This window comes from Eutrema salsugineum, unplaced genomic scaffold, assembly GCF_000478725.1.
Source record: "Eutrema salsugineum unplaced genomic scaffold, Eutsalg1_0 scaffold_4, whole genome shotgun sequence".
NCBI classification, from domain to species: domain Eukaryota; kingdom Viridiplantae; phylum Streptophyta; class Magnoliopsida; order Brassicales; family Brassicaceae; genus Eutrema; species Eutrema salsugineum.
Window position 1 is genome coordinate 2,144,491 of NW_006256686.1, and position 16,930 is coordinate 2,161,420.

The following is a 16,930-nucleotide window of genomic DNA, read 5'->3' on the forward strand; positions in this document are numbered from 1 at the left end:
ACGAACAAAGGTACTTCCTTATGTACACCTTTAACCAATGCTCATATGAGAGGTGATGCAGACTTAATTGAAGCAAGAGTGGAGTTTAAATGGCTCTCAAGACTCTTTTACGAAGACTCTCCACAAGGAAAAAGAATTGGAGACAAGAAGCAAGAGGATCTGAACATCTTTCCTAGGACATTCGGCACCGCGGTCGCGTGTGTGCTACCCGCGGCCAAACCACCTTTTCCCGCGGTCGCGTGTGCGCTACCCGCGGCCAAACCACCTTTCCCCGCGGTCGCGACACTTCCACCCGCGGAGAATGCTCTTTATATCGACCTTTGGACAGTTCAAGCCATGGCGACACCTCTTCAACCAAATTGTCCTCACCTTGGATGCTTAACCATCTCCACCATGATATGTCTATATTTTACATCATTTAGAGTGCATTTTAGAGTCCTCATCATATGTTTTCCCATGTAAATTGAGTCTTTAGGCATGAAAATAGGATTTAGGGCTTGCATTAGGTCCCAAAGAGTTTTGCATGTTTTGAAGTCTTTATCAGGTGCTTTGGAAGTCATTTGGAGCTTAAGAAGAGGAGCAGAGAAGAAAACGGTGAAGAAAAGGGTCAAAAATAGTGAAAACCGCTTGGAGGAATTTCTCGGCCAAATCGCGTACTGGCCAGACAGAAACCTCGGTCAAAAAGTTTACCGATCGCTCATTACCGGCCAAAATCCTTACCGATCGACCAAAATCAGCCTGGGTCGAGTATCGGGTGCAAAATACCACAGGTTGAGTTTTTGGCCGAGGCGAGAGAAATTTACGACCAAAAAGCTTACCGCGGTACACAGCCCTCGGTCATTTTCCTTATCGCGGGAAGCTTTTCTCGACCAAAATCTGTCCTTGTCCGCACATTTCAAAGATCAGCAATCCGGGGAACCTTCCGGTCCGAATCAGTTGGCGGGGTTTTCATCAAAGTTGGAGACAATCAAGCAAAGATCCCAGAACGATCGGAATCATCAAATTCGGACCAGAGGAGAGAAAGATACAGCTTCCGGAAGATGCACCAGCATTACGCGCATCCGATAACCGAACGGCGGAGTCCAAAAATCACGGCGGACGGAGCCTTTCCGGACCGAATTAGCTTGTCCGGTCTTCATCAAAGTTTGAGATCTGTGGAAGAAATTCTCAGGACAGTTGGAATCGCTTAGTTCGGAGCAGTGGTTTGAAAGATAAAGTCTCCGGAGTTCACATCGGTCCAAAAAGCCTGTTTTCCGGTGATTTCAATACGGTGCAAAGATGTGAAATCCAGGAAGCCTTCCACTTCCCAAGCTCCGACGGTTTCTTCACCAAAGTTCGAGCTTATTGAGTCATCTTGACTATGGGACTGGTCTCAGAGCATTTGGAGTCGTGTGTTGAAAACTACTGTTTCCGGAAGGCAATATGGTCGAAACGAGCCCAAATGAGTTGCGATACACGCTAAGTATTTTCTCAAGCCTCGGCATCAGAACCTCGACATTGCTCAAGCCAAGGCTCATATCTTGGGAGTATTTTGAACTAGACCTCGGGCTGACGCCTCGGCACGTTGGAATCAAGGCATGCACACGTAAGAAATGAAGCTGGAAACGACTAAGTATTGGACGTGCACCTCGGTGTAATGACCTCGGCGTGCATGCCGGACTCTGTTCTACCGAACCCCTCGACCACCAAGCACCTCGGCATTTTATGCCGAGGTCCCTTGTCACAAACCCAGAATCAAGAACGAGATGGCTCAAGAACACACACGTGAAGATGGATCAAAGACTAGGGTTCATGCATGTTCTTGGCGTGTTCTTCACGAGATCTTCATTTGGATCCAGACTCACGTGCACTCCTCGACATGAAGACCTCGGCTTCACTCTCCGACACACCGTGGCACTCACCCATCAACCCAAGAAAGCGGTTCAGTACCCGGTTTGTTCCGGGCTGACCCGCAACACTTTCCCTTTTGCTATAAATACATTTTAGGACCAAAAACCTAATCATCTTATCTCTTATCTGTTTTTAGCTTTAAGAACTTGCCTCTTTTGTGAAACTGGATTAATCTAATCCGATATCTCGTTTTTGCATCAGAATCTTGTTCTTTCTTTACTTCTTTTATCATCCAGCATCAAACTCCTTATCATGACCAGCTACACGTCTTGCAAAGGACTTAGTGAGCTCGTTATGATCAGTGAGTAGTCGTTTAAGCGGCTTTAGATAAGTAGATTAGGGTGCTTTCAAGGTAGATTAGTGGGTTTAGGTGTCTAGTCTTGCATGTTTCATTCTTTAACCGACGAGATCTCTAGGCTGGATCCAAGCACATCACTTGAGGTTCAGATCTGAGGCATATCTCGCATCAAAAGTGTTTGTAGAAATGTCTGAACCACTCGGTTAAAGGTTTAAGAGTCTTTCATCGCGAGAGTGATAGTTTGTTCTCTTAAATGACATATTTGAACTGAATCTTATTGCTGATTGATTGGTGCTTCTCAAAAGACATTTTGGTATGAAGGAGGATCAGTTTAGATGCTTAATACTTTCATGAGAAGATTAACATGCCCTGAGTTCAAAGTTAAATGAAACCGCTTGATAAAATGATTCATTAACCCACTAGTTTAGCTTGGAAGCACCCGAGTCGATTATCTTGTCTAAAGTCTCTGCCTTTATCATTCATTATAATCATCTGAATCGTTTATTTGTCATTTGCATCTTAGCTTTGTTCAAATCTCATTATTTGCTTTACTTTTATGCTCATTCGCTTGATACTTAGCCTAGTAAAAACCTGTACTATTCTCTCTTGACTTAACGAACAAATGACATAGATACTGTCTCGTTTACAAGCTTGGATTGACACCCCTTTGTACTACTCTGACAGGGGATTGATAACCCTTATTAAGGCATAAAAAAACCTTAGTTATCACACCACTTCAGATCATAAAGAATCATCTGTCCTTGTATCTTGCAACATGGTTCAATGTCATGAAGTGAGAGAGACCTTATTCACCTCATCATACAAGCATCTGAGACGTTCTCCTATCACAAGTGGTGTTGAAGACTCATGCCTCAAAGGAGCTCCAAGACTGATTTTTGATCCTGAAGGAGGCTACCATCTCAAACCTAAGGACAAAATTTCCAATTGGGAATGGCGTTATAAGGGATATACAAAGGAAAGCAAGGAGATGTCGAAAAAGACTTGTCTCAGAACAAGGTCTTCTTCATTGGAATAAGCCACGTCCAACACCAAAGTCGAGCTAAACGACTTAAAACAAAAGCGCTTAATGGGAGGCAACCCATTTAGGTATTGTTTTCTTTAGGATTTTTCTTTTTTTTTTCTATTGATCTTTTTCTATTTCTTAGTTTCAGGTGTTTCTTATAAAACAAAAAAGCAAAAAAAAAAAATCAAAAAAAAAAACCCGAAAAAACCAAAAAGAAGGATAGTCCCTGACTGCTCGGCCCAGCAGGAACAAAGAAGAAGCAGGAAGAGGCCGCGAAATAAGCCCCTGCGGTCGTAGACGTTCTGACCGCGGGAAACGCCTCTTCGACCGCAGTCGCGTGATTCTGACCGCGGCCAAGCACCTGTTTACCGCGGTCGCTGATATGTTCATAATTTGCATCATTTAGGTTGCATAAATCATTCCAAATCATGTTTTATTTCATGCATTTTAGGTCCTTAGGGTTTGTTTTAGAACTTAGGAGATGCATTAGGTCCCAATGAGTCTTTGCATGTTTTGAGTGTTTATCAGGTGAATTTGGAGCTGAAAAGATGAATCCAGGAGGTGGAATGGTGAGCAAAGCTTGAAAAGTGGCAAAAATTGGATCTTTGGAGGTTATCGGCCATTCTCGCTGACCAGGAAGGTTTTCTCGGCCATTTTTTATGTACCGTGGGAAGAGTTTACCGGCCATTTTCATGTACCGCGAGCAAAGTGTATCAGCCAAAATCTCCGGTTGCAAACATGTCTCAGAAATCGCCTGTCCGAGGAACCTTCCGGTCCGATTCGGATGGCGGGTGCTTCATAGAAGTTGGAGAGGACTTGATCACGGTTTCATAGCAAGTGGAATCACGGAATTCGGACGCCTGAGCAGGAAGTTAAGCTCGTCGGAAGGAACCCCTGTATCGCTCTTGTTTTGGACCGAGCCGACGAGTTCTGAAAAATGCGAAGGACGGAGTACTTCCAGGCCGATTCAGTTTCCGGGGCCTTCATGAGAATCAGAGACACTTGAGTCCTCTTTCCAGAACATCCGAGACCAGTCAATTCGGAGCTTTGGGCATAAAGATACGGTCTCCGGACTGGACGTATGTATAGACGGCCTTCTCTGATCGTGTAAATGCACTGCAAAGATGACCCCTCCAGGAAGCTTTAAACTTCCCAAGCACCGAAGCTTCCTTCATCAACGTTGGAGTCAAATGAGTCTTCTGTCTTCTGCAACCAGAATCACTCAATTCGGACAAGTCTCCAGGAAGTTACACTCTCCGGAATGCGAGATGGCCCAGACAGCCCAGAATGACTAAGTTAAACATGCCGCGATGGAATGCCACGGTCCACACTTGGCCGTGGCAACTTTTGCACACCCTCGGTGAATGACGCGATCTTAATGCCACGGTCTGGGACTTGACCGTGGCAAATGAACAATTGGCTGGAGACAACTTTTACACAGCTTCGAGTTTTGACACGTTTTCAATGCCACGGTCTGAGACTTGAACGTGACAAACAAATACTTGGCTGGGAAGGATTTCACATGCATGCGGGTTTTGGCACGGTCTGAATGCCACGGTCTGGGGGCTTGACCGTGGCAACTTTTACACATCTTTGGCGTTTGACACGGTGACTTGCCACGGGTTTCAGACGAAGCTTGATCAGACCGTGGCATCAAAAGGAACCAAGAACACAAGTGAAGGCTTTGACACGGTCAGGTTGCCACGGTCACACCAAGAACACACCAGACCGTGGCAAACCCATCTTTGCCCATCAAGACCGGGTCAGTACCCGGTTTGTTCCGGGTTGACCCGGTTCGCCCAAGTCATCTATATAAGGTTTTTAGACCTAATTTGTAGAGAACCTTGGATCTACTTTTAGTTTTCTTTCCCCTTTTGTGAAAACCTACTTAATACACTTTGCTTTAGAGAGCTTAATACCGATTTTGAAGTTTCTTTCCATCTTATTCATCATTTCTTATCATCAAATCAAACTTCTGATCATGATTAACAACACATCTTGCAAAGGATTTAGTGTGTTGATCATGATTAGTGAGTAGTCGCCTTAATGAGGTTCTAGATGTGTAGGTTAGGGTGCTAAAGTGTTAGATTAGGAGTGCTTGATTCATTTCTCTAAACAGCTGTTCTCTATGCTAGATCCTTGATAATCACTTGAGATCTAGATTCTGGGAATTTCATGGAATTTCATGCACCAAAAGTGTTTGATGAAATTCCTGAAAGAGTTGTATTAGAGGTTTAAGCATTTTTTCTGCATGATGATGTATTGTTATTTGCTTGAATGATCATTGAGAACTGTTTATTAATGCATATTGGTTCATATTTCACAAATGGGAATTTGGTTTGAAAATGGATTAGTATAGGGGTTACTACCTTCATGAGAGGATTAACCTAGATTAGAGTTCTTAATCATTTGAATCATGTCTCATCATTGTCATCAGCATTTCTAGTTTAGCACCAAAGCACCCTAACCAACTATCATGTCTAGAATCTCATGCCTCCATCATATCATATTCACATCACTCGTCATTATCATTTGTCTTTAAACCTGTTTAAGTTTGTAGTTGTCTTTAGTTAACCAAAATCACTCTTGTTTGCTTGAATTAAGAATCTGATCACATAGTTTAGTGTCTAACACCACATCTGGATTGATAAACCTCTTTGTGCTACATTGACAAGGGGATTGATAGCCCTGAGACCTTAAAAAGTCTTGTCTATCAGTCGTGTGGCTCCTGACCACGGCAAATGGTCGTTGAGATCAAACCCGACCCCAAACCACCCACTTCACCTCATTCCACCTCACCAATCCCCACTCCACCTCATTCATCACCCTCCACCACCTTCATCACCACCAATCACCTTCCCAAACCTCTTCGAATGAATCCGGTTCATCTCCACCAGCATCCCGGATCCAGGTAAGTTCTCTTTGGCCTTACCAATTCGATTATCTATGCATTTTTCTCATCCAATCTCGATTTGTTTCACACTGAGGACTCTTTCATCCCTTTCTAACCACTTTTCTTTCATGACTCTTGCATTATCTACACTTTTTGCATTTTCCTTAAAGTTTTTCAAAATCGGTTTTCAAAACAAAATACGTTTTAAAGGGAATGGTGAACATGAATCAATGATAGTTGACTGTGTGCTTTAGACTGTTCCTAGTGACATGCTCATTCATGATTTAGGATTAGACTAGGCGGTAGCTAAACACATTTGAAACAAAGTACCCCAGAGGAATTTGAATGATTTCAATTTAGATGAAGGGATACACTAGCTCTGTTTTATTTGGACTTAATTTGGACTTAACTTTCTCATTGAAGCATTAGACCAGGGAAACGAATCATACATTCAGGACTCCTTTATCCTTTTACCACTCTCTGTTGATCCTGAATGGCTAGTTCATCTTTAGCTAGTTCCCCACCTTAACCAATCCTCTTTCAAACCACATGCACTCTTGTTTTTTATTGTCTTATATGCAGATAAGTGCAAAAACGTTGAAGAGAAAGAGGAACGACGCAGTTTTCAGTCACTAAGGACAGAGACCTGTGATTTGCCGGAAAAGTTCCCGGAAGGATTCAAAACAAGAGGAAGCTCAGTTTGCCTTAGAAAAATCTCAAATTTTGGTACAATCTCGTCCTCTAGCCTCTCTCTCTTTAAAAGGCATTTCCTATTCTTAAAAAAAAAAAAAAATCCGAAAATAAGAAAAGAAAGGAAATAAAAGCCTTAGAGAGTCTAGAGAGGTCGAATTCCAAGTCCCAAGGCAACTGGAGTTCGAATTTTATGGAGTTTTGGAGATCATTTTCTGATTCCCGGAAAGAATCTAAGTCTGGGGGAATAGCTGTTTACAAAAAAGGAGAAGGATTATGCAACAACATTTGGCAAGAAGAAGTGACTGAAAATTGCGGTCATCAACAGGTCCTTATCTCTCTTGCGGTTTTGCATATTATCTTGCATCCTCCAGATCTTCAGGTAACCCGAAACACTTTAACTCCACCACTTAAACAACCCTTTAATGCCATACGCCGTCTATCCTGGATGATGTCTTTAATGATAACTCACTATTGAACTTATTGAATGTAGAGAGCTAGTTGACTGGAATCAAGATTTAGATTGTTTAAGTTTTGCATGACGGAAAAAGTGGACTAGTATCTATTGTGCATTGGTGAGAATTTTCTAGACTAAGTTGTGGATTGATGCACTATCTTTGGTCCTAGTTTAGGAGTTCATGTCTATGAGATTTGTGCATTCCCTATTTTTGTTTTCACTTAACCAGTTTAGGCTTTTGCTTTGTTTGAGGACAAACAAAGGTTTAAGTCTGGGGGAGTTGATAACACCGTATTTTGACCACTTTAATGGATCGTTTTGAAATAATTTTTCTATGTTTTTAATTGATTTCAAGTACTTTTATTACGTTTTTTTAGTATTTGTAGTTCCAAGACTCTTTTCAGGTAACTTAGGGAAAAGCTTAACAAAATGGATAGAAAACCAGATTTCAGCTTAGAGTCAAACCGTCAGAAGTTCACCCCCGATTGAAGGCCTTCTCACCGTCTGATCCAGCTCAAATTTGGAGATCTTAAAGATGGAAGTATCAGCTTTTCATTACACTTTACAGCTTGGCAATCCAACGGTTCAATCAAAAAATACGCAAAGAGCAAGATGTCCCGTAAACCAGCCAGCAAGCGTTTCCACCCGCGGCCAACAAGCAATTTCCCGCGGTCAGAAGCACCGCGACCGCAGCCAGCCATCCATTTCCCGCGGTCACAGCCATCCCGACCGCGGCCAGCCAACTCCGAGCCCGAAGACCCATTTCTGAAGCCCGTATCATTTTCCCAGCCCTAATTCCGGAACCATAGACACCAGAGAGTATTGGAGACTATAAATACATGTCATTTAGGTCATTTTTTAGAGAGAAGAAGGGAGACAAAATACTTTACAGAAATTTTACTTTAAGCTTTGTTTTTAGGTTTTAGGGAGAGAGAGATTTGTCTCTTGAACCCTTGTTCTTTCTCTTTCAATTTCGGTTTCTATTCTACTTTTTAATACTATGTTTTTGATTTCGTTCATCATGTCTGAGTAGTTTTATTGTTGGGATTAAGGGATTTTCGATGGGGATTTATATGTTCGATGAGCTTTTGAGCCGAATCTTAGAACTTTTTCTTCTGAATTCGTTTTTACTGCATGAGAGTAGCGTCATGAACTACAATCTGATCCAGATGCTTGGTGATACGAAAGTGTTCATCCGGTGTCAGATCTAGTTTGGGAGAGCAAAACAAACATAGGAGTGGAAACCTACCTATGGGCGATTTGTGAATGCTGACGAGTCTTAAACATAATGCATCTCTTCTTTTCCAGGGCCAGAGTGGAAACCTACTGGTCAGGGTTGAGAGAGATAGTTGTCTATGATCATGACAGTGGCGTATTCATACGTCCGTGACTCCAGATCAAAAAGTTTAAGCTAAGATCTTATCAATTTTACTCTCTAGCAATGTTTTGAATCGTTCTTACCCCTGAGAAAACTTTCCTGAACCCCAACGCCTCTTTCCTTATAGATTCACACCGTTTTTATTTCAAGCTTTAGTTCAATATTCTCATTCCTTTTTAGTTAATTTTCATTTAAGCAATTAGAATATCCGTTTTTCTTGTTTTTATTCATTTTCGTTAAGTTTAGTTATTAGGTCATTTTAATTTCCGTATTTTCTCTTTAAGATTCATTTTTACATTTTAAACACACCACCAAAACCCCCACAAAACCGTTTGGTTCTAGACTTCTTTACTTTATATTTCTTTCAAAGGATTTTGCAGGAAAAGATCCTCCTTCCCTGTGGATTCGATCCCTAAGTACTACAATCGATCAGCTGTGCACTTGCGGCTATTGATTTCATTTAGGGTAAAACTTGACAACCCTCACACCGACTACACACCACATCACTAACCACAAGCATGGATTGATACCTCTTCATTATTACAACGGAAGGGGATTGATAACCCTTGCACAAGACCTAAAAAGTCTTAGTTATCAATTGGCGCGTTGCCAACTTGTGGGTAGCATTAGTTTTTGCTTGTTCTTTAGATCAAGCCTTTATTTTTCTTGTTATTACTGATCGTTTTCAAGTTCTGTCTTTGAGTGATCAGGTAGATGCGAACTCGCTCTTGAAGCACAGAGCCGCCTCAGCCTTACAACAACAACATTAAATTGCTTGAGAGAAGAGCTAGAGAGAGGGCTTTGCATCAGGAACGGTTGGGTATGGCTGATCAGGAGAAGATTGAGCAACAGGCTCAAGAAGACGAGCACCAGGCTCATCTAAACCAAGCGCAGGCCGAGAGGAACGAGCAACAGGCCTACGTAAATCAAAACATGGCTCGGCGTATTGAAAGGCAGGTTCAAATTTGGAGACATTTAAGAAGAGACAACCAGCTTTCCATAGAACTTTACATCAGGAAGATCCAACAGTGCATTCAAAAGATACATGGAGAACAAGTTGACCAAATTCACCAGTCCCGAAAGACTCTCACCCGGGACAAACAAGTGTTTTACCTGCCCCGGAAGACTCTCACCCCCGGTGACCTATGCCGAACAATAAGGCTTAACATGAAAGCTCATTTCATCATTCCTCTTTAGAGGAGCCTTATTTGTGACCTGAAAGACCTTAGGACCTATAAATACATTTCTAGCAGTCCTAATCGGGTGTGTGCTCCTGTAATGATTTTTTGAGCCACCAAACTCTGTTTTCTTAGGATTAGGCGATTGAGAATGGGATTCTTCCCTGGATCCATTGTTCTTTCTACTGTTTATCTAATTAGCTTTTCGATTTCATTCTTATGCATTCTTTCATATCTTTTATCATTTTCTTCATCATGTAGATTAGTCTCAGAGAATCAAGTTTCTAAAGAGTCATCGATAGGTATATATATTCAATTAGGATTTCTAAGTTTCTAAACCATATTATGAATCTCATCTTTTCTAAGTTGTTCATACTGCATGAGAGTAGATTCATGACCTATTCTCTGAGCCTAGGATCGATCAGAGCCACGAAAGTGCTGTATCATATCATCCATACCTAGCTTCAGAAGAACATAGTCGCTACAGGATTCGAGCGCTACCTGTAGAGAAGTTGTGAGCAAACAAATTCAATAATTAATGCATGACCTTATTCCTGGCATGAGAACGGGAGTTAATTATCATAATTAAATAATTAGTTGATTAAGATGACGAGAGTTGGTTAACCATACACACACATATTCTAGTTCCATGTAGATTCCAGAAAATAGATAAGGATAAATCGTCCAGAAGCTAATTGGAAATGCTTTGACATCGATTAGAGTAAACCGGAGATGTCTAAATCGCCCACTATGAGTCTAGAGTCTCTAGTTTGAGTCGAACACCCTTGAGATATTCTTTTAGAAACTCATTTGCACTGCATTTAGTTTCCCGTAAATATTAGATTAGGATTAGTTTAAGATCCTGTGACCAAAAACCCTAAAACCCCATGAGTTTATGATTTCGCTTACTCTCTCATTTTGGTGTTTCCTTGCAGATTAGACATCTTCCCTGTGGATCGACACCCTAAGTCCTACAACGTACATCTGTGCACTTTCAGACATTAGAGTTTTATAAATTTAAAACTCCGGACCAATGGGCTTGCAAAAGACCTGCGACCTTGAGGTCCATCAACCTCTTCCTCAAGATCACCATGAAGAAAGTATTGTGTACATCCATTTGAAAAATGTCCCAGTTTTTTGCTGCGACAAGCCTGAGAAGAGTACGAACTGTGGTCATCCATCCTAACAACGGGAGAAAATGTTTCATTGTAGTCTTCTCCCTCGACCTGATTATTTTCCATGATAACTAGACGGGCCTTGTACCGCTCGATCGTCCCATCGGCTGTGTACTTTGTTTTAAAGACCCATTGACTGCCGAGTGCAACCTTGGCTGGTAGCAAATCAGTGATATCCCACGTCCAATTACGTTCACAAGCAACAACTTCAGTGTTCATAACATCGTTCCGCACTTTGATCTGGACAGCCTCTTTGAAATGCTTAGGTTCGTGAGATTCCGTAATTGCAGCTAAGAAAGCACGATGCCTTGGAGAAAAATTAGTATCAGATATAATATGTCAATGGGTAAAGGGCATTACTATCGCAAGTGATTGTGTTACACACAAAATCTTTAAGTAAGACGGATCGAGTCTAGTGTCTCTGTCCACAACTGAGCTGCTCTTCGACAACCGGCGGCTCATTAACAACATCAGCAACAACAATAATATATGTGTCCACCTCAGCCTCAACATCCTCTGTGACAGTCGGTGCAGAGGGAGTAGAAAAGACAATGGCATCATCAATATCTGCTTCTCCAATACCAAAATAAGTAGAGTCAGTATGCCCCCTTGCTAAAGGATCTGAAAAAACACGCCAATCCTCATCGCAAGCAACAACTGGTGATGAAACAGAGTAAGGAACAGATGATTGAGCAGCAAACGGAAAAAAGCTTCACGAAACACTACATCTCGTGATACAATGAACTCGTAATAGTCAATGTAGAAGACCTTCCAGCCCTTCTTCCCAAGAGGATAACCAAAAAATACACAAAGACGGCTACGTTCGCCAAACTTTTCTTTCGCTCGAGTAATAAGGTGAGTGTAGCACGCCGAGCCAAAAAAATACAATACAGTGTAGTCTGGTTTTACTCAATGAAAAACTTCATACAGAGAACGACCACGATGAGTGGCAGTACGTGTAATACTGATCAAGTAAGCAGCCGTCAAAACTGCTTCACCCCATAACATAATTGGTAAACTGGCCCGAAACAATAATGCTCTTGCCACGTTAAGAATATGAATGTGCTTACGTTTGATTATACCATTCTGCTTTGGAGTCCCGATGCAGGATGTCTGATGTATAATCCCACGATCACGAAAAAACAAGGAGAGACACAAGAACTCTGTCCTGTTATCACTGCAAACCACCTTGACAGACTTGCCATATTGTTTTTCTATGTATGCCAAAAAATTTGTTAAGGCTTGGCGCACTTCCGATTTTTCGAGTAGCAAATGTGTCCAAACAGGTCTCAAAAAATTGTCAACAATGGTTAAAAAATATACTGCTCGACAAGAAGAGGGAGCTCGGTATGGACCCCAAACATCACAATGTATTAAGGAAAAATAATCGGTTGTTTTACTAATACTGTCTGGAAAAACCTCTCACGTTTGTTTAGATCGAAAACACACATCACAAAACTTTGAGCTAACAAGATATATTCATAAAATGCATCATTTAGTGTTCATATTGAAGTCTAAATCATGTCTCATTGGCATACATTTAGGGTCTTTAAGCATTAATTTAGGACTCAGGAGCTTGCATTAGGTCCAAGAGAGTTTTGCATGGTTTGGAATGTTAAACAGGTGCTTTTGGAGCTTATTTTGAGTGGATAAAGTGAACCAGATGAAGAAATGGTGTTTAAATGATAAAAATGGTGAGAAATGGCAATGTAGAGTTCCTCGGCCAAAACACGTACTGGCTGCTAAAGCTTCTCGGCCAAAAATCTCAAGTGCAGATACATTTCACAAATCACGTTACTGAAAGGCCTTCCCGGCCGATTCAGCTTCCGGGGTCTTTATCAAGATAATTAAGTCAAGGTTTCCGAACAGGTAGAATCAATGCATTTGGAGCAGCGATCTGAAAGATACGGTCACCGGAAGACAGACCTGTCTCGCATCCATTCCGGAGCTATCCAATACGCCTCAAAGACACTGTTACCGTAAAACCTTCCCATCCGATCTGGCTTCCGGGGTTTTCATGAAAGGTTTAGAGTATTGACTCTAGTTTCCAGAACGCTTAGAATTGTGAGTTGGGAGATATTGCAATCGGAAGAAGAACATGTCCAGAAGCCATTTCCGGATAATTCAATTATAATTATTATGATATAAATTTTATATATTAGTATTTTAATAATATATTAAAAATAATATAGTGTTAATATAATTTTTATGTAAATTGTGAGGTTTCAACGGTTTTTTTAATCTATATACAATATGTGTTTTTTCAAAAACGTACTATTTAGTCAAAGATTATAAGTTAATATGCTCAAATCTACTAAAAATTTTACAAAATAATCAAATGCTACTATTTAAAAATAGTATTGACATGACGATAAAATATTATACATTCACTTCTTCAAATCAAGAAGATAATAATTTTTTATTATTTTTACTTTTATTCTAATTATATATGTGATCTTTAAAAAATAATAAAATAATAAATTTAATATTTAATATTTTTTCTTATTTAACTAATACAATTTTTGATATATTAATTCAAAAAAACAAAGTAATAAATAAAATTTTTGCTTTGAGATTAATAACAACTTTAATTTCAAAACCAAAAAATAGTTGAATATGAAATGATTAAAATCACACAAAATTTATGAACTAAATTTATTTTTGTCAATTGGTTGTGTTAACTTTTAAATAATTTTTTAATGATTATACCTCATCTCTTCTAATAAGAATGAAAAAGAATTTTTATCATGTTCATTTTTATTCTTGTTAAATCTGTTTTTTAATAATATATCATTTTTATTTATTTAATAATTTTTTTATGATTATATTCAGTTTCATCATATTCATTGTCACTTCTTCTAATTATAATTAAATAGACAAAATTGATATAATTTAATAAATACAAATTTAGAAAAATGAATAACAAACTGAATAACTCAAACTAAGAACTTCTTCATTAATCTATTGTAATTCCAAGTCGAATATTAAAATGTACTTTTTTCCAATCATTTTACATAATATTATATAATATTATGTGGAAATATGTTTTGTATATGTGACAGAAATTTAGATGTATATAAATCATAAATATTATTTATTTAAAATTTTACTTGAAAAGCCTTTAAATCAAGTAATTTAAACTTGTATAAGTAGTATATTTTTTACATATAAAAAATAAATTTATAACTAAAAGAGTGATAATGGAGATTTTAATATCATAGTGGTTTATTTTTGTTGTTAATGGAGATTTTTTTTTTTGTAACCATAATATTAGAATGTGGAAAATTTTTTAATTTTTAAATGTTGATATGGATGCCTTAAAAATAATGTGGCTAAACTGTTATTAATAATAGAATAGTTTAAATTACAAATTTTCCTATATTGTTTTGTATTATCAATGTAATTTTATAATTTAAAAACTTTTTAAATTTTAATTATTGATGTGGACTAAAACATTGACCTTTTAAATCTTATTTGGATGTCTTTGGAGGCATATAGCTTCAGCTTTTATTTTTTAATATATTTTTTTTTTGCTAACAATACAGTTTTAAAATATTTAAAATTTTCTTAATTTTAAATATTGATATAAACCAATAGAATTAAAATTTAAAATCCTATGTGGACACTCTTAGAGGTATAGAGCTTCAGGTTTTATTTGTAATATATTTAGATATTAATGCTGGAAGATCCCACAGAAGGCCCGTTGCGGCAAGTGATTTTGGTTTTTCCTCCATGTTTTGAGGCTTACGGAATGTATTCTGATACTGTTTGGTTCAGCTAATTGTTACCTTTGTGGCCCATGTTGGATTGTTAAACCCTTGTCAGATGCCATGTTATTTCAAAGATTTTCCTCGGATACCTCAGTCTCTTTCGCCTAAATACGGAACCTCTTTCTCTATTTTTAGTGCTTCGTTTTTCAAATTTTTTTGGTATAAATCACTTGACATGTTTCTCGGATTACTTGAAATTTATCATTCTTCTCAAATCTGGTGGCAAAACTATAGAGATTTTACGGTCTCTTTTTCAATATTAAAGTAGCTTGTAGTGGTTTTGTTTTCATCATATTTTTTTTTAATTAGCTAATAGTTAAACATATACTTTAGTGAAGTTGGTTCTTAATTTTACATTGTAATGATTCATTTTTTAGTGAAACCTAACTCTAATTTTTTTGCTTTTTTTAATTGAAATGGTTGTACACACATAAAAAAAACTTAAATTTTATTATAGTTATGTGACAAAAATTTGGATGCTAATGTAGGAGTCTCTAAATATATGCGTAGACATATGTAAATAAATTTTAATATTTTATTTATTCTTAGTTATTTATATAATTGAAACATCTAATTTAAATTTAAATTTTCCTATTTAAAATTAATATTTTATTTTATTTTATTATTATTAATATAAATTGTATATATAATTTATTCATCTTTAATAATTTTTTAAAAAAATAATAGAATTTAGAAACTTTTTATTTTTAATTGTTGAGGTGGACCAATAAAAAGTTTATACAAACTTTTTTTATTTAATAATAATATTAGAATTTGTAAACTTTCTTAATTTTCTTATTTAACACTAATATTAAAATTTGGAAATTTTTTTAATTTTGAATGATGATGTGGACTAATAAAGTTGTTAATTTTCTTATTTAACAATAATATTAAAATTTGAAAATTTTCTTAATTTTGAATGATGATGTGAACCAATAGAATTGCCCTTTCTAATCCTATGTGGACACTCTGAAAAGCCTATAGCTTCAACTTTTATTAGTATAAGATTTGAATTTTTGTTATTGACTTTTGTTGACTTTTTTATGTCGACTTTGAAGTTGACTTTTGTTGACCTCTTCTTATTTTGCTTTTTTATTGATTGTTAATTTTGTTTGAGTTTTTAATTGCTTATTTTAATCATTTGCTCAGTACTTAATCAAACCGAAACCCCTGATTTGCTTAGTTTAAGTAATTTCTTGTATTCTTGGTGTGTCAATCTTAATCCCTTTGAATTGATACCTTAATATTGCAATGACATGAGCATATTAAGGAATTGATTTAGAAAAAAATTCCTTTATCATAACAGAAGCAGTTGAACAAGAAAACAAAGGTATATCCGAAAGCACGGAAAAACTAGGATACCCCAAACGTTGGTGCCATAAAGTCTGATCGAAACCCGCATCAACAATGTGAATCTTCGCGGTAGCAACATCCGTCAAGTAATATACCTCATCTCTCTCTTCATCGGTTCCAATGAGAGTCCTTGAAAAAATTTCTTGCAAGATACAAACAGTATCAGTAAACATAGCAAAATAACTTGCTTGCTGTAATATCTTAGAGACAGAAATCAGTGTACAATTCAATGAAGGCACATAAAGAACATTAGTCAGCGAGACTTTGTCTGAAAGAGGAAACACTCCCATGCTCCACGCAAAGTTTTACTTCCATCCGCGAAACACACACAATACGGTGGAATGGACACAAGATCGATTAATATAGATAAATTCCTGGTGATGTGGTGGGAGGCTCCTGTCTCAATAATATCATCGCCATATTTAGTCTTACCAGACAATTTGTCAGAGGTATCGTTGCCTGATTTTTCTTTGATCATTTGAGAAAGCATCTGCCACTGCTCTAGAGTAAACTCTGGAAAAGGAGAAGCATGTGAACTTGTAGCATGAGCAACTATGACTTGTCCTCTACCCCAACCTGCACCACGACCACCACAACCGCCACGATTTGCCAACAATCCTTTTTTTCATGCCCTGAACGACCACAATGAGAACAGAGGATCCGAGATTTCAGGACGGAAACCTCAGAGCTTGATCCCAAAGTTGTTTCCCTATTCACAAAGCCCACAACATCCTGCTGCTGTTCCTTAGCGCGAACGCCACCCAAACATTGTTCTTCTCTCACGACTTTGGAGTAGACTTCTTCAATTGATGGTAGTGGATCTT